At 38.7% G+C, this 18,400-nt stretch overlaps 1 long non-coding RNA gene and 1 pseudogene across 1 annotated transcript; both read left to right on the top strand.

Moving 5' to 3' along the window:
• The first annotated feature begins 1,446 nt into the window (after window positions 1-1,446).
• LOC148690132 (uncharacterized) lies at window positions 1,447-9,204 on the top strand (annotated as a pseudogene).
• Window positions 9,205-9,246: 42 nt separating this feature from the next.
• LOC148690131 (uncharacterized) lies at window positions 9,247-10,849 on the top strand. The gene is made up of 3 exons (XR_015958007.1): window positions 9,247-9,953; window positions 10,221-10,292; window positions 10,787-10,849. It is a non-coding gene; the product is annotated as an uncharacterized LOC148690131 (long non-coding RNA).
• The last annotated feature ends 7,551 nt before the right edge of the window (window positions 10,850-18,400 follow it).

Genomic DNA, 18,400 nt, shown 5'->3' with positions numbered 1-18,400 from the left:
TTGCCGGGGATTAGCAACTTTGCTAATCCCTCGTTAATTCTTTTATTTCTTTTTCATGTATTTTCGTTTTAGTTACTGACCCTATTTTTTGTTCTTGTTTCTAGGTCCTAGTTTATGACTAGGAGTTCAAAACCTGTTAGTAAGCACATCCTTGACTTTGACGACGATTTTGAGCGGACCTTGAGGAAGCAAAAGCATCAACAAAACCCTAACCCACCATCTTCTAGCTCTACATCCGAGTTTGACGAAGGAGGTGAGGAAGGAGAAGCCACGGCACAGGTTGTGGAGGAAGTACAAACCATGGCCGTGGACAATCGAACCATCAAAGAGCTCTCTGCCTCAGGTATGGGCAATGCCGTTCCTTTATGCATACAATACCCTACGGCAGCTGAAGGTAAGACGGAAGAATTTGAACTTAAGTCTAGTTTATTACATCATATTCCTAAATTCCATAGGTTGTCCATGGAAGATCCTAACAAACATCTTAAGGAATTTGAAGTAGTTTGCTCAAGTATGACACCCATCAACGTGGATGGAAGTATTCTGAAGATAAAGGCCTTTCCATTCTCACTTATGGACAAGGCTAAAGATTGGTTGTTTGAATTATCCCCTGGAACTGTCAATTCTTGGGAAAGTATGAAACGTGCATTCTTAGATAAATTCTTTCCCACTACCAAGATCATTCTCTTGAGGAAACGAATTAGTGGCATCCAACAAAATCAAGGTGAGTCGTTTCCATCTTATTATGAACGTTTTAAATCACTTGTTGCTTCATGTCCACAACACCAAATGAAGGAGGAGCTGCTCATTCAATATTTCTACGAGGGACTCCTTCCCATGGAACGTCAAATGCTAGATGCTTCGGCGGGTGGTGCATTACTGGACAAGACTCTGTTGGATGCCAAAGCTCTAATTGCCAACCGAGCACACAACGCTCAACAATATGAAGGTGTTGGACAAAGAGAGGGGCCACGGCAACAAAGTGTGAATGAGGTAAGTGCAATTTTGGATATTCAATCACAATTAGCTAATCTTACTTCTCTTGTGTCTCAGGTTGTCAAGGGGTCAAAACCACAAGAAAACCAAGTGTGTGGCGTGTGTTCAATGCAAGGGCATCCATCCGAGACATGCCCTCAGTTGATAGAGAATGGAGGATGGGAATTTGCCAATGCCATTGGTTTCCAAGGCCACAACCAACCCAAACATGATCCATACTCCAACACCTACAACCCCGGATGGAGAGATCGCCCTAATTTCAAGTGGAGAGAGCCCCAACAATCTGCACCATAAAGAGGATTTCGACAAAACCCCCCTGGGTTCCCATGGCCATATCAATCCAACCAACCACCATCGTCCCAAAACAACTCAGGTTCGTCTTTTGATAATTCTCAAGTTATTCAATTACTAACTACATTGGCGCAGGGGCAAGAAAAACAAACCAAGGACATGCAAAACTACGCCAATGAGGTACAAAATCAAGCTCGAGAGGTGACGGAGTTGAAGAGACAAGTGGGACAAATGGCTGAATTCATGGGGCAATTTAATAGAGAACAAGGTAAGTTACCAAGTTCAACACAAGTGAATCCGAAAGGTGGATTCAAATCTGCAAAAGCCATAGTATTGAGAAGCGGAAAAGAAGTTGGGGCAGGTTCTTCATCAAAAACAGGTCACAAAGAGGATGAAAAAATGCATTTTGAAGAGGGGGAAGCAACCAAACCCACGGCAAGGGTGGAACTCCCTTTGCCGCAAGCTTCTAGTGACCCTAAACCATCCAATCTGTCCAATAAAGGTAAAAACGTGTTAAATTCAATTCCTACTAATGTTTTTCCTTCGAATGTGCCTTTTCCTAGTAGGTTCATGCAAACAAAGAAAGAGGAAGCCGAAAAGGACATTCTCGAGACGTTTCGGAAAGTTCAAGTCAATATCCCTTTTTTGGATGCAATCAAGCAAGTCCCGAGGTACGCCAAGTTCTTGAAGGAACTTTGCACTAATAAGAGGTATGTCTCAGCCTGATGCGAGAATTATACGCACACAAATTAAACCCTCTTTTTGTCAATTGTAGTATAAGTATAAGTAGGGATCGTTCTGGACCGGGGATTAGGAGGGATTGTTAATCACTTGGATTTGACTCAAAAACGTAAAAACACAATATAAAACACTATATCAGACTCAAAGAATGCAAAACTAAACTTTAAAACACTAAAACAAACCAAAAGACTCAAACATCACCCAAAACACTCAAAACTGCCTTAAAAACACTTTCTGGGCAGTTTTGAGCACTTTGGTGAATTTGGACGAAATTATGTAATAAATTGAATCAAAACACTTAGAAACATAAACTAAGACACTTTCTAACTAAATTGGACACTAAAGTAAAGGGGGATTGAGTTTTGACGAAATTAAACTAAATGAACAAATTGTAATTAAAGCAGAATGTAAATATGAATTTGATGAAATGGAATGAATGGAAGCTAGCCAAGGGGTTCATCTCCACACATGTTACACTTGCATAATAAAATGATTTCCAATTGCATTTCAATAAACCATGAATTCTCAATGCTCCAAGTTAATTAGATCCGCTTAAATTAACTTTCAGATTTCCCTAGATTCATTGGATTGAATGGAATACGCATTACAACCAAATTATTCCTAATCAAAGTCCCTAACTATGGAATACGCATGATAGAGACATTCAACAAGGATCATTAAGTTCAACGGAAATCATAAACATCGACGAGGCATTCATAACTATGGAATACGCATGAAACTTATGCCAAGGATTCGTTTAACGCGATTGTTTATAAGCAACCTCCACTACTTGTGAATATAAGTTCATAACTATTAGGTGAAACTCACTTATATTCTAGCGTCATATTCATGCATGAAAATTAAGCGTGCACTCTCAATAAACATACATAAATAAGTTATCAATCAAACGGTTAAACAAATTGAATCCACAACTTATGAAACGCAATTAGAAGTAATCAAATCAAAATGCAAGCATAAACATATACTTCGAATTCCCCCCTAGCCAAGGGGGGTTTAGTTCCTCATACGTACAAAACAAAGAGAATCAAAGAAACACCTAAACATTCCAACAACTCAAACTTGAATTGTATGAACGTTTAGGCCCTCTTCTCTTCCATTCCTCATTCGTACAAAACAAAGAGTATTGAAATTAAACATTGAAATCAAAGAAACACCTAAACATTCCAACAACTCAAACTTGAATTGTATGAACGTTTAGGCCCTCTTATCTTCCTCTTCGTTGTAGCACAAGGTCTAAGGATAGTTTGATGGTGTGAATGGTTTGGGGAGTGGTGAAAATGGAAGGGATGGTGTTTGGATTGATAGGGAACTCACGGCACAAGGGGTTTGTTGCTTGGTGAATTTCTGAATATGGAAGAATGAATTGTGTTGTGAATGGAATGAAATCAATTGTGGCTGCAATGCATGCTTATTTATAGGTAAATGAGAGGGGACATGACAGCTAGGAGGTGGGTGGAAATGTGGCTGCAATGTTAGTGAATGATTATGAGTGAATGCATGTGGATTAAAGTGGAATGACAGCTAGGAACTTGGTGGAAATCTGGAATGGTGATGGGAAATGCATGTGGCTGATTTATGCATGTGATTAAAGGGTGGGAGTGCATGTGCTTTGACATGGTGGTGCAATGATGAAAGAATAAGTGCATGTGGCTGAATGCAAAGGGAATGCAAAGTGAATAATGAATGCATGTGCAATGACAGCTAGGTTGAATTAATTAAAGGGAGTGCATGTGGCTTGGTTGGAATGAATGGAATGCAATCTGAAATGGGAGAGCATGTGGGTGAAATAATGAAGGAAATGCATGTGGCTGCAAGGTGTGAATGATTATGATTGCATGTGGGTGAATTAAAGGATGGAATGCATGTGAATGATGGCAGATTGTGTGGGTGAGTGATTAGGTTGAAAATGCATGTGGATTAAAGGTTGGAATGAACATGAAATGCACGGCAATGATGGTGTTTTTCTGCAATGGTTGCAATGATGAAATGGATGGGAGTGCATGTGGATTAAAAGGGGAAGGTATGGTTATGGTTATGATAAGTGATAAGTGAATGGTTTGGTCTTCAATTTCGTCCATCTACTTGGCTTTAAGCATATGAAATCCATTCCAATCTCTAATTTGCTCCAAAAGGCTCCAAAAGGCATCCTTTTGCATACTTTGCCCTTAGAACCTGAAAACACACAAAAGAAGCATAAAGGACTAAAATAACTAAAGAAACATAACGTAAATGCACGAGAACAAGCCATTTAAGTCGCATGAATATGCTCCTATCACAGCCATCTTGCAAAGAAAACTGCCCCCTAAATGCAAGGATCCGGGTAGTTTTACAATTCCATGTGTCATTGGTAATACTCGTTTTGAATCTGCCATGTTAGATTTAGGTGCATCAATAAATGTCATGCCATATTCAATCTATGCATCTATGAATCTAGGAGCATTGAAAAATGATGGTGTTATTATACAATTGGCCGATAGATCTAACGCCTATCCAAAGGGAGTTTTGGAAGATGTGTTAGTGCAGGTCAATCATTTAGTCTTTCCGGTGGATTTCTATGTGCTTGAAATGGATGAATCCGAACATACCCCTTCATTGCCCATCCTCCTTGGAAGGCCATTCATGAAAACTGCTCGTACGAAGATTGACGTATTTAATGGCACTTTGACAATGGAATTTGATGGGGAAGTTATTAATTTCAATCTTTCTGATTCTATGAAGTACCCTAGTGAGAATCATTCGTGTTTTGCTATTGATATAATTGACTCTTTGGCGCAGGACCATTTGGACAATTTGAAGGACGATGCACTTGAATTGGTCATTGCACAAGGAAGGGACATGCAAAACATAGAAGCACCCACCAAGGAACCCCACGACATGCATGAGGAAGCCTTGGCCGTGCCCCCTAGTGAGGATATGATTGAAATGGTGGCTGCCCTCGAGTCCTTGCCATCACATTCAAGTAAGTTTTTGGACCCTATTTTAAGTTCAGTTTCGGCTAATAAGATGCTTCCCTCAGTTGTGCAGCCACCTACACTTGAACTTAAGCCGTTGCCTAGTCACTTGAAGTACGTGTTTTTGGGCGAGGATGAGACTTTGCCCGTCATCATCTCATCCTCACTCACGGCACAAGAGGAGAATAAATTGGTGCGAGCGCTTAAAGAGTACAAAACGACAATTGGATGGAGTTTGGCCGACATAAAGGGAATTAGCCCTACTATGTGCATGCATCGCATACTTCTAGAGGAGGGGTCCAAAACATCTCGAGAGGCTCAACGCCGTCTCAACCCTCCAATGATGGAAGTAGTGAAGAAAGAGGTAATCAAATTACTTGATTGTGGAGTGATTTATCCTATTTCTGATAGCAGGTGGGTTTCACCCGTGCAATGCGTTCCAAAGAAGTCCGGAGTGACTGTGGTTGAAAATGCCGAAAATGAGCTTGTTCCTACGCGCATTCAAACTGGTTGGAGGGTGTGCATCGACTATAGGAAGCTAAATGCCACCACAAGGAAGGACCACTTCCCATTGCCATTCATTGACCAAATGATTGAAAGGTTAGCGGGTCATGCTTTTTATTGTTTTCTTGATGGTTACTCTGGTTATAATCAAATTGTCATAGCACCCGAGGACCAAGAAAAAACCACTTTCACATGCCCTTTTGGTACATTTGCATATCGTCGCATGTTTTTTGGTTTATGTAATGCACCTGCTACATTTCAAAGATGCATGATGAGTATATTTTCTGATTAAGTTGAGAAAATCATTGAAGTTTTTATGGATGATTTCAGTGTCTTTGGTGATTCTTTTGATGGTTGCTTGCATAATCTGAGTTTGATTCTAAAACGTTGTGTTGAAACTAACCTTGTTCTTAATTGGGAAAAGTGTCATTTCATGGTTAAACAAGGCATAGTTTTAGGTCATATCATCTTTGAAAACGGCATTGAAGTAGACAAATCCAAAATAGATCTTGTACGTCACTTACCCTCTCCAACTTCAGTTAGAGAGGTTCGTTCTTTTCTTGGCCATGCAGGATTCTATCGTAGGTTTATCAAAGACTTCTCAAAAGTTGCACAACCTCTTTGCCGTCTCCTACAAAAAGAAGTGGCGTTTGAATTCACCAAGGAGTGCACGGCTTCATTCAATCAACTCAAGGAGTTGTTGACCACGGCACCAATCATTGCTCCCCCTGATTGGAGTCTCCCTTTTAAGTTGATGTGTGACGCCTCTGATTACGCTCTAGGGGCTGTTTTAGGGCAAAGAAAACACAAGAGGCCGCATGTCATCTACTATGCCTCACGGACGTTGAATGATGCACAACTAAATTATTCTACAACCGAAAAAGAACTCTTGGCTATTGTATTTGCATTAGATAAGTTTAGATCATATCTTCTTGGTACTAAAGTCATTGTTTTCACTGACCATGCAGCCTTGAGGTATCTTTTCTGATAGGAGCATATTCATGCGACTTAAATGGCTTGTTCTCGTGCATTTACGTTATGTTTCTTTAGTTATTTTAGTACTTTAAGCTATTTTCGTGTGTTTGTAGGTCCAAAGGGCTAAAGGAGCAAAAAGATGCATTTTGGAGACTTTTGGAGCACTTTTGGGCTAAGGATGGATAGCTTATGCTTGGAGCCAAAGTGTTGGACGAAATTGAAGACCTAATTGAAGACCAAAGTGTTGGAACCTTGTTCCCTTTAGTTTTAGGACATTTAAACCTTTCCTTTGTCCTTAGCCGTGCATAACATTCCAACATTCCACACTCCCACTTATCACATATCATTCACCACTTATCATAACATATCACTTATCACATATCATACACCACATATCACTTATCACACACCACATATCACTTATCACATATCACTTATCACACACCACATATCACTTATCACATATCACTTACCACTTATCATTCAACCAACTTTGCACATGCATTCATCATAACCATGCCGTGCATCCCCTTTACATTTCAGCCATTCCACATGCACTCATTGTCATTCCAACCTTTAATCCGCATGCATTCCCATCCATTTCATCAGAAAATCCACTTTCTTTGCACATGCATTCATCATCATCACTCTAGTTTTAATTCACATGCAAAACCACCAACACATGCACCCATCACCAAACACTTACCTTTGCCGTGACTCTTCACTCCCATTTCCAGCTTTTCCTTTGCATTCCCCCTTTAATCAACACATGCATCCACTCACCAAGAAATCATTCATTCCACATGCACCCGGAAATCACTCAATGTCGTGAGTTCCCATTGCATTTCCAGCTTTGCACATGCATTCACTCACCACAAACAAGTCACATGCATTCATCAACATATCTAGCTGTCATTCACATGCATTTCATTCATCATTTCCACCCCCACATGTCCCTTTAATCCACATGCATTTCCACCTAGCTTTCCACCTCACAACCACCAGAAATCTCCCAAAACCGTGCATATCATTCCCCTCACTCTTTGTTTAATTCAGCCACATATCCAACTCACATATTAATTCAACCTAGCTTTAATCCACATGCACTCCCATCCACCACTCATTGCCGTGCACATTCCATCAGAAAATCCACTTCATTCACATGCATTCATCATCATTCACCACACCTTGCAGCCACATGCATCCTTTAATTCAATTCCAGAAAATCACAACCCATGCCGCACCATACCATTCCAGCATTTGCACATGCAACCTAGCTGTCATGTTCCCCCCATTTCACCTATAAATACTCATTCATACACTCTTCCATATTGACTTCATCCATTGCAGAAATGTAGACCATCAAACCATCTTTGTGCCGTGAGTCTCCCTTAGAATCCGAACACCATCCTCCTTCCATTTTCACCACTCCCCAAACCATTCACACCATCAAACTATCCCTAGACCTTGTGCTACAATGAAGAGGAAGAGAAGAGTGCCTAAACGTTCATACAATTCAAGTTTGAGTTGTTGGAATGTTTAGGTGTTTCTTTGATTTCAATGTTTAATTTCAATACTCTTTGTTTTGTACGAATGAGGAATGGAAGATAAGAGGGCCTAAACGTTCATACAATTCAAGTTTGAGTTGTTGGAATGTTTAGGTGTTTCTTTGATTCTCTTTGTTTTGTACCATGAGGAACTAAACCCCCTTGGCTAGGGGGTAATTCGAAATATATGTTTATGCTTGCATTTTGATTTGATTACTTTTAATTGCGTTTCATAAGTTGTGGATTCAATTTGTTTAACCGTTTGATTGATAACTTATTTATGTATGTTTATTGAGAATGCGCGCTTAATTTTCATGCATGAATATGACGCTAGAATATAAGTAAGTTTCACCTAATAGTTACGAACTTATATTCACAAGTAGTGGAGGTTGCTTATAAACAATCGCGTTAAACGAATTCTTGGCATAAGTTTCATGCAATCATAGTAACGAATGCCTCGTTAACACTTATAATTTTCATAGAGCGTAATGATTCTTGCTTGTATCTCTATTATGCAATCATGTAGGGGACTTGTGGGGAATGTTTTGGGTTGTCGTATGCAATCATCCAATTCAATAACGTTAGGAAGATTTGAAGGTTAATTAGTGCATCACGGTTAACTTGGAGTGTTGAGAATTAATGATTTATTGAAATACAATTGGAAATTGTTTTATTATGCAAGTATAACATATGTGGAGATGAACCCCGTAGCTAACTTTCCATCCATTTGTTCTTTCTTTTCTTGTTTCTGTTTTCATGTTTAATTTAACTTGTTATTCAATTATATTAAACATGTGAACTAATTTCTTTTTAGTTAGAGGCGAATTTGAAGCCATGGACATATGTTGGTTATGATTTGATTTACTCCAGTTATGAATTCATGAACTTTAGATGTGGGTTACTTTTCTGTTTTGATTAAGAACTTGTTTATGTATGTGGGTTGAGGGTCGACACTTAATTTGCATGCCTAAACTTGATGCTAGGATATAAGGGAATTTCACCTAATCGTTATGAACTTATATTCATCTATATATATAAAGGGAGAAGGCCAGTTTGGTGAAGCATTCAATAAACCCAACATTGCCCTTTGTTTTCTTCACAATTGAAATCCAAAAAAGTTAAGAAAATGAGGATAAAATGGTAAAAAGTCCAGTATTACTACACGGGGGAGAAGATGAACGTGGTTTGGTTTGGAACTGCTATGAGCAGTTGCTTTCGGTTTCTCTCTTTCTTTCACCATCCACCACGCAAAAACTCAATCGTTTCAGTCTCATGTATTTTTCTTTATTTTCTTCTCTTCTTCTATTCTCTTGCTCTTTTTGGCGTTGATTTCTTTCTCCATCATGTCTTATCAAGAATGAATTTGAAGTCTAAATTACAGCTAAAAATATAGAGGAAAAAATCTGGAAGGAATCCATCCATGGATTCAGATGCGACTCTGAAATAGCAGCAATCGAGGTGAGATCAGAAGCATGCTGCAGTGGGCAGTGAAACCCCGATTTCCAGAGCAGCAACAACCTTATTTGGTGGAGTTGAGCATGCAACTCCGACTTGAGTTGAATAATCTCTGCGACGGAGCAACTCGGTTTTGCAAATAACTTACGATGAACTGAAACCTTCCTCCCAATTTTCTATAGCCAACATCTCACCGCACGCCTTGAGACAAAGGGGTACGTAAAATTGTTCGCTTTCTGTCCAAAACTAAGTATTTCACGGTACAAAACCAGAAACTTGAACGGACATCCATTGCAAGCATATCCCCTGATCATGAAATTCCATAGGAACAAGTTTTTCAGTAAAATCCCATAAAAAAAATGATGCGCTTGGGGCATTTTACCGCAGTACGTAGAAAGGGGCGGTGAAGGTGATAGCGTGGAGGTTCTGGCCATTTGATAAGGATTTGGTTTTAATGAAGGATCGGAAGATGGTAATTTTTAATTCTCCCTTTACTTCAAATGTTGCAGATCCATAAGAAAGAGGTGTTTCACTTCATTGGTTTGTATATTAGCAATTTTTATATATTTGTAACCGTATGATAGGATTACAAATGGTAACGATTTCACTAAATCTCTCTGGCTTTAATTCTTTGTTGTTTTATCCTTTCTGTGTGAGATTCTATCTTATTATTTATAATCTCTGCATTCTTATTCATGTGCTTATAACAACCATTTATTGATTATTATTTTTCTTGCAGTTCCAAGCTTTTGATGAGTTAAGGCCAAATCTCACGATCTCCCTCCTTATCCTGCTTTCTTTCAATTTCTTGGTATGCAATATTTCTTTGCCGGGATTTTTTATAATATTATTACTATTATTATATTTTCTTCTTCTATATATATAAATACAAAAGGCAAAAATTTTGAAATAACCATAATCCAAAAATACTCTTATATGATTCAGATTTAAAAAAAAAAAAAAAAAATTCAATTTGTAGTCTTCTAGCAAAACAAAACTACCACGTAGATGGATAAAAAGGTAAAAACATGGGTATAGAGTTTTTTTCCTTTGGTAGAATGGCTATAGAGTATTTAGGGTTTTCATTTAAGTTCGTAATATGCTTTTCAATTACTGAATAATTTATTTCTCCCTCTCCTTCTTATAGGGAAATCTATATATGGAACGATTATTGTTGAACTTGATGCCTGTTTCATTTGGAGAATAGTCATTCTGACTTTTCTCAGTCTAATTCCTTTTCCATTTTCATTACATGTACGTAAATGTGGATCGATTTTTAGTCATCAAAATTCATATGTTTTGCAGGTTCTTGATTGCGGTGAGAAGATTGAGCTGTTGGGGGTTAAAACTAATAATCTTCACTCCCAGGTTAGTCCATAGTTTATGTGTATCAGAGTAATATTTGATTTCTTAATAGGTGGCTTCATTCAAATGGAGTTTGTTTTTAAATTGAGTTCTTACAATTGTGGCAACATAAAATTGACAAAGCAGTTTGCATGTGGAATGGGAAAGGGTAAGATATATATCAAGATATAATAGATAACATACTATGAAGCTAGAAACCTATCAACTCCATCTTTAGCAATTTTTAATAAGATAAATTGTTCAAACAAATGTGATAAAAGTCAGTGTATTTTGTGGTACTGTAAGGAAAAAAAAAAATATATATATATATGAATTCTTACTCTTCAACTTAATGTCATAGATTAATTGTTTAATTCATTCTTATACATTATTATTTGATTCCTTGAAGTATTTTTACCTTTATTTTTTCCTAATCTCTTTGTATGTGCTTCCGCGCGTATAAGGAGCCTTTATTTTATCACGCATTTTACACCCAACTTAATCATATTCCAATACCTTTTATTTGTATTTGTATGTTGTATTTTATTTTTAGGACGCCATATGAGAAAGAAAACAACTACCACAATACATCTTAAGGGGCGCGTAGCGCCCGTGATTAAAAAAGGCCTCTCGCATGCGCGTAAGCGCGTGCGGAGAGGCTAGTGAGTAGTAAAGATCGCTAGTCACGATTGTGTTTAGTAAACCCTAGGCTAGATTAACATGCGTATTCCATAGTTATGAATGCCTAGTCGATGTTTATGATTTCCGTTGAACTTAATGATCTTTGTTGAATGTCTCTATCATGCGTATTCCATGGTTAGGGACTTTGATTAGGAATAATTTGGTTGTAATGCGTATCCCATTCAATCCAATGAATCTAGGGAAATCTGAAAGTTAGTTTAAGCGAACCTAATTAACTTGGAGCATTGTCATTCATCGTTTGTTGAAGTCATAACTGGGAGTCAATTTATATGCTTATGTTCATGTGTGGATAAGGAACCCTCTAACTAGTTTTTCATCATTTTATTTCATTAATTTCGTTTTTACAATCTGTTTGTTTCCAAGTTTCTGTTTTTATTTCAAGTTTCATTCAAAACCAATCCCCCATTTCTTTTAAAGTGTTAGATTAGTTAGAAATACATTTAGTTTGTGTTTATAAGTGTTTTGATTCATTTTGTTTCCCAAATTCGTCCAAAGTACTCAAGGTGCTCAAAACTGCCCAGATTGTGTTTTTAAGGCAGTTTTGAGTGTTTTGGTGCTGTTTTGAGTCTTTTGGTTTGTTTTAGTGTTTTAAAGTTTAGTTTTGCAATATTTGAGTCTAGTTTAGTGTTTTATATTGTGTTTTTACGTTTTTGAGTCAAATCCAAGTGATTAACAATCCCTCATAATCCCCGGTCCAGAACGATCCCTACTTATACATATACTACAATTTGACGAAAAGAGGGTTTAATTTGTGTGCGTATAAATCTCGCATCAAATTTTGGCGCCGTTGCCGGGGATTAGAAAATTTGCTAATCCCTTGGATTGTTTTATTTTTGTTTGTTTTTATTCCAGATTCTTAATCTTGTTTTGTTTCTTGTTTTAGGTACTAGTTTATGACTCGGAGTTCTCATCCGATTCGTGAACATATCCTGGAGTGATTGGGTTCTTCGTCCGGCTGCAAGACGTAAAAGAAAGCGCTACTTGGGAGGCAACCCAATGCACTGAATAAAACAAAGCATGTTAAAAAAAAAAAAAAAAAAAAAGATACTAAACATGGAGAAAGATGGAGCTTCACAAAGGTTGTTTACGTGAAGCCCCACTACGAGGCGTCGGAGCGGAAGGCATAGTAGCGGAAGGCATCGAAGCGGAAGGCTTCGGAGCAGAAGGCATCGAAGCGGAAGGCATCGGAGCGGAAGGCATCGGAGCTAGAGCATTCCAGGCCTCAATACTTGGCCAAGCGCTGGATGAGCCAGGAAAAAGGTGCCTCTGGAGGAAAGACGAAAACCTTTGACGGTCACTGTGAATCCGACCTTCAGACTCTTGCAGCTCATCAAGCTTCCTCTTCATGCCCGTCGAATAGTTGTTGGCAAGCACATGCAAACTTCTATTCTCGTACTTAAGCTGCTGGATCTCTTGCTTAAGACTTTCCACCTCTGCCATCAATGATTCCACCTGACGGGAGCGGGCAAGCAGGCGTTGGCCCATGTTGGACACAGAACTCGCACACTGAACACTAAGTGCGAGGGACTCTTGAACGGCCAACTCATCGGACCGTCCTGACAGCAGCCTACTATCTTTTGGAGTGAGGAGGTTCCTAGCTACTATTGTAGCTGTTGTGGCGTCCTGCATCACGGAGTCTTCACCTGTGAGAGGACCGTTAGAAGATAAGAAAGAAGGGCGCCATACGTTACCTTGACGCGGCGCGCCCGTATCACTACTGAGACTCAATTCTAAGCTAAGGTTCGATGGGTTTGCCATTTTTTAAAAGTGTTCAAAGAGATGGGGTGGATGGAGTTAATTCTCAAAGGGCCGGAGTCGATTTTCAAGAATGGGAATTCTTCAGAGTGTGTTTGTTGTGGTGATCGATAGCTCTATAAAAAGCCAAGGCGACGCGTCCACCGATTCAAGAAGCCGGAATTTCCGGCGTAATTTAGGCGACGCTTTCTCGGCTTTTCAGAAGACGCGTTCAACTTTGTCAAAAGATTTCTTCTTTTCAGACAACACGTGGAGGCCATCATCGCAACTACACATCTTTAGCCGACAAGCGCAAAGTTCGGCGACGCTTTCTCTGCTTTTCAGAAAACGCGTGCAGCTTTGTCAAAAGGAGCCGCATCCGCACTACTACGTGTCGTTCAGAAAGCAAAGGGGCGTCGTTCAGAAATCGAAGGGGCGCCTGCTCAGAAATCGAAGAGGCGTCGTTCTGATATCGAAGAGACATTTGTCGACAAGGGTAAAAGAACAGTACCACCACTTGATATTATCTCTATATATGTCGACCTTCTTCTTTTATGGCAAGGCAGACCTGAAGAAAATGCCCAACTCTCCCTCACCTCTGAGGGCGCACTCCCAGCAAAGCCTTTCGAATTACTCAATTTTTTTCTTCTTCCCCAAAGATGATACCAGATGCTTGGAGTACAGATGACCCAGGAGGAAACAGCACAACAAATACATGTGCTGATTCATTCACCGCTTCTTCAAAAGCAAAGGTATCTCATATCATCAAGGTCAAAAGCAAAAATATCTCATATCATGCTCTTTCCCTGTCTTTTTCCTTGTCCTTATTCTTACTCGCATGGCAAAGTGAAAGAAGCAATCAGCAGGCACTTGGAGTCAGTCTTCCGAGTTGGAGCCAACTGCCTGGAATCTATTCCTGAATGCTTACCTAGCGTTTCTCTCGAGTAGTCATCTTCAACGGTTGATACACTTCCAGAGAAGGGACCACTTCTGCAAAGGGGAGCGAGTAAGGCAAGTGAAAATGATACATTGAAGCATGTGGAGACAAACTTAGGCTGAGTTATCCTCCAACCCTTTTCAATACGAATTGGAAAGATTGAACAAAGAAACAGACCAAAGGGGTAAGCTCAGACCTTCGGGGAAGACCAAAAGAATCCTGCTGCCCACTTCAAGAGTAGCACAAAGGAAAATCAATGATGGGCGGAAACCAGTTCAAGAGTAAGCCTGTGGAGTCACTATGATCAAAGCCTCAATGCAATTACCAAGGAGAAGAGGGAATTTACACTCCATAACCAGATTTGCGTCCCTAAACTCTTCTCTTTGTTAATTACATTCTGCCATGTTTAGTATGTTTAAATTGCTTTTTGTGTGTTTACTTATGTTTTGTGTGAATCTATGCTTAAAACATTGATGACAATGTTTGATTTAAGTGTGGGGGGGGGGGGGGTAACTAAGTATATTTAATACAAATTCGTGGGATTTTATCACCCATAACTTCATAAAAGAAAAATTCGTTTTTGTAACATGCTTGAAAGAAGGAACTCAAACAAACGCTACATCCTTGTGAGACTCGAGCCATTACTTTCTTTGGAGAGTTATTTTCTGTGATTCTTTGTTTTCTAAAGTTGTTGCATGATCTAATTATTCCTTGCTTGGTTGCTACTTAGAATGCAATTGTATCATGATAGAACTAAATGCTAGAACTTATATCCGTTTCATTCAAAGCATGATATTGATTGCATAACATACAATAAGATGAAGTTGTTAGTCAAGTCATAGCCAAATAGCCTTACTTCCCATATTTCGTATTTGTTGTAAGTTTTAACCCTTTTGAGCCTTTTCAAGCTTATTTTCTTTGTTAACCCCTTGTTCTTAAAGGATAGTGAAGCATGACTTAGAATGAACTCCTTTTGATCAATATACTGCAGAAAATAAGTGTGGGGGAAGATAATAGGGCACGGCCAAAGAATGAAATAAAGAAAAAAAAAAATTTGTTGAAAAGAAAGAAAAAAAAAAAAAAAAAAAAAAGAGTTGAAAAATAAGTGAGAATGATCTCACAAGCATTGGTTATTGAAGGAAGGGTCCAAAAGAGTGAATTTGACCCTAGTTGTTGCATGAATCTTCCCTTGTGTTTAAAAGTTGATTTCTGCCATTAAAAGTGAGTTTAAGTGTCAATTTCATTACTTCGCTTCCTATTACTTTAAGAACCTTTGTTTTACTTTACCTTTCTTTGTTAAACCATTACCCTTAGCCCCATTACAACCCTCAACTTCTATCTTGATGTTATGTATTCAATATGTGGAGTTTGGAATTGATATGAGCTTATGGAATCACTGGTTCTCATTCTAAGTAGTAGCATTCCATTCATGAGATCATATTCATGTCATTATCGTAAATCCAGAAAATGCTTTCTTTGTTATAACATATGTGAGATGCTAGTCTTTCATGTTTACATCAATCTCTCACATATAACTAGTGTAGGGTGTGTAGTCAGAAAATCTGTGTGAAAATAGAGTGCATTCTAGTAAGGAATTGAGGAAATTCTCTAAGGCATGTTACTACATTCGAAATGTGTTTTAAATGCTTAATTGTGAAATAGTATGTGGTGACTATGATTAAGAATGTACTCAAGTGTGAAGATGACTAAAATCTATGGGACTAATGATTTTTAACTTGTCATGTGCATTGGAAATCCGTGAGACGATTGTTGGAAGGTGTAGGTGGTGTTTTGTTCGTTTTGTCTAGTTTCGTATTCTTTTGTTGTTTTGTTTTGCTCGAGGACTAGCAAAAGATAAGTGTGGGGGTATTTGATAGGAGCATATTCATGCGACTTAAATGGCTTGTTCTCGTGCATTTACGTTATGTTTCTTTAGTTATTTTAGTACTTTAAGCTATTTTCGTGTGTTTGTAGGTCCAAAGGGCTAAAGGAGCAAAAAGATGCATTTTGGAGACTTTTGGAGCACTTTTGGGCTAAGGATGGATAGCTTATGCTTGGAGCCAAAGTGTTGGACGAAATTGAAGACCTAATTGAAGACCAAAGTGTTGGAACCTTGTTCCCTTTAGTTTTAGGACATTTAAACCTTTCCTTTGTCATTAGCCGTGCATAACATTCTGATGCGAAATATATTAAGCACACAAATTAAACCCTCTTCTGACAATTGTAGCAAAGTATGTAAGTAGGGATCGTTCAAAACCGGGGATTAGGAGGGATTGCTAAACTCTTGAAAACTGACCTAAGAACTCCAAAACAAAGTTAAAAACACTAATTTGGACTCAAAGAATGAAAAACCAAAGTTAAAACACTAAAACAAAACAAAAACTCAAAACAACAACAAGAAGACTCAAAACTGCCTAAAAACCACTTTGTGGGCAGTTTTGAGCACCTACACTAATTTGGACGAAATTGGTTGAAAACTTGACTCAAAACACTTAAAAACATGAACCAAAACAATTTCTAACTAAATTGAGACTTCAAAGTAAAGGGGGATTTGATTTGGACGAAATTAAAGTTGAGAAAACAGATTGCAAAGTAAAACTGATTTTGAAACGTTTTTTGGGGTTTTTAATGGATGATGGACTAGTTAGGGGTTCTTTCTCCACACATGACAAGTATGCAAATGACTCGATTTCCAGTTATTCCTTCATAGAATTATGAATGACAATGCCCCAAATTAACCGTGACATCACTAGTTAATTCTCAAGTTTTCCTTGTGTTATTGAATTGGATGACATCATACGACAACCCAAAGCATTCTTCAAAAGTTCCTTACATGACATCATAATAAAGATACAATCAAAGATCATTACGTTCAATGAAAACTATAAGCATTAACAAAGCACTTGTGACTATGACATCATGACACTTATGCTAGGAATTGAACTTAACGCGATTGTGACTAGCAATCTTCACTACTTGTGAATATAAGTGTGTGACAATTATGTGAAACAAACTTATATTCTAGCATCATATTCATGCAAGCCAATTAAGTGTCGACCCCTAATTAACAAACACGAATACGTTATTACTCGCACAATTAAGCCAATTGCATTCACGATTTAAGAACTCATAACTGGAATTTATCAAGTCAACTTGCACACATAGTTATGGCTTCGAAATCACCCCTAACCAATAGGGGTTTAGCCACTCATGTTCATAGCAAAATGAAAGGAAAATAAATTAAACATTGAAATCATAAAACAAATTACACCTAGAATGCACCAACGACGAAGCTTGAGCATCCAAGAGTCATTCCTTCTTTCTCCTTGCTACGGCACAAAGGTGGATGGGATGGTTGGGATGTGTTTTAGGATCAGGGATTATGGAATTGGATGGAGGATAGGCACGGCAAGGTGTAGTGTTTGGCTGGAATTGTGTTTCTAGGATTTTAGGATGTGTAGAGTGGTGTGGCTAGATGAATGGACGAAAATTGGGTGAATGAGTCATCCCCCAAGTGCCTTGCTGCAAAGCCTTATTTATAGGGCTAGGAAAGGTTTTGAACTTAGTTGAAACCAAAAGGTTTTTTGTACCAGAAATTCTATACATGAAACACTTAAAGGATATATGTGTGTAGCTTGGACAAGGTAGGAGACAAGATAGGACGGCTAGGAGACAAGGTAGGACGGCTAGTGACGGCTAGGAGACAAGGTAGGACGGCTAGGAGACAAGGTAGGACGGCTAGTGACAAGGTAGGACGGCTAGGAGACAAGGTAGGACGGCTAGTGACAAGCTAGGATGGCTAGGAGACAAGGTAGGACGGCTAGTGACAAGCTAGGACGGCTAGTGACAAGCTAGGACGGCTAGGAGACAAGGTAGGACGGCTAGTGATAGGAGCATTTTTATGCGACATAATTGGCTTGTTCTCATGCATTTATGTTGTTTTTCCTTAGTTAGTTTAAGTGTTTAAAGTCATTTTCATGCAATTTCAGGTTTTAGTGTCAAAGTATGCAAAAAGAAGCAATTTGGAGCATTCTAGAGCATTTTTGGGCCAAGATTGGATAGTGCAAGCATGGAGGCATGAGGATGGACGAATTTGAAGGCTTGAATTCAGTTAGGGAGCTGCAAGGGGGCCTAGAAAAAAAACCTTATTTCTAGAAGGCTTTATCTATTCACACATGGTGCCTAATTTCTAGCTTGTCTCC

The sequence above is a fragment of the Pyrus communis genome, chromosome 16 (assembly GCF_041283825.1).
Source record: "Pyrus communis isolate YQ-2024b chromosome 16, ASM4128382v1, whole genome shotgun sequence".
Lineage (NCBI taxonomy): Eukaryota > Viridiplantae > Streptophyta > Magnoliopsida > Rosales > Rosaceae > Pyrus > Pyrus communis.
This window is presented reverse-complemented; position numbering and strand designations above follow the sequence as displayed.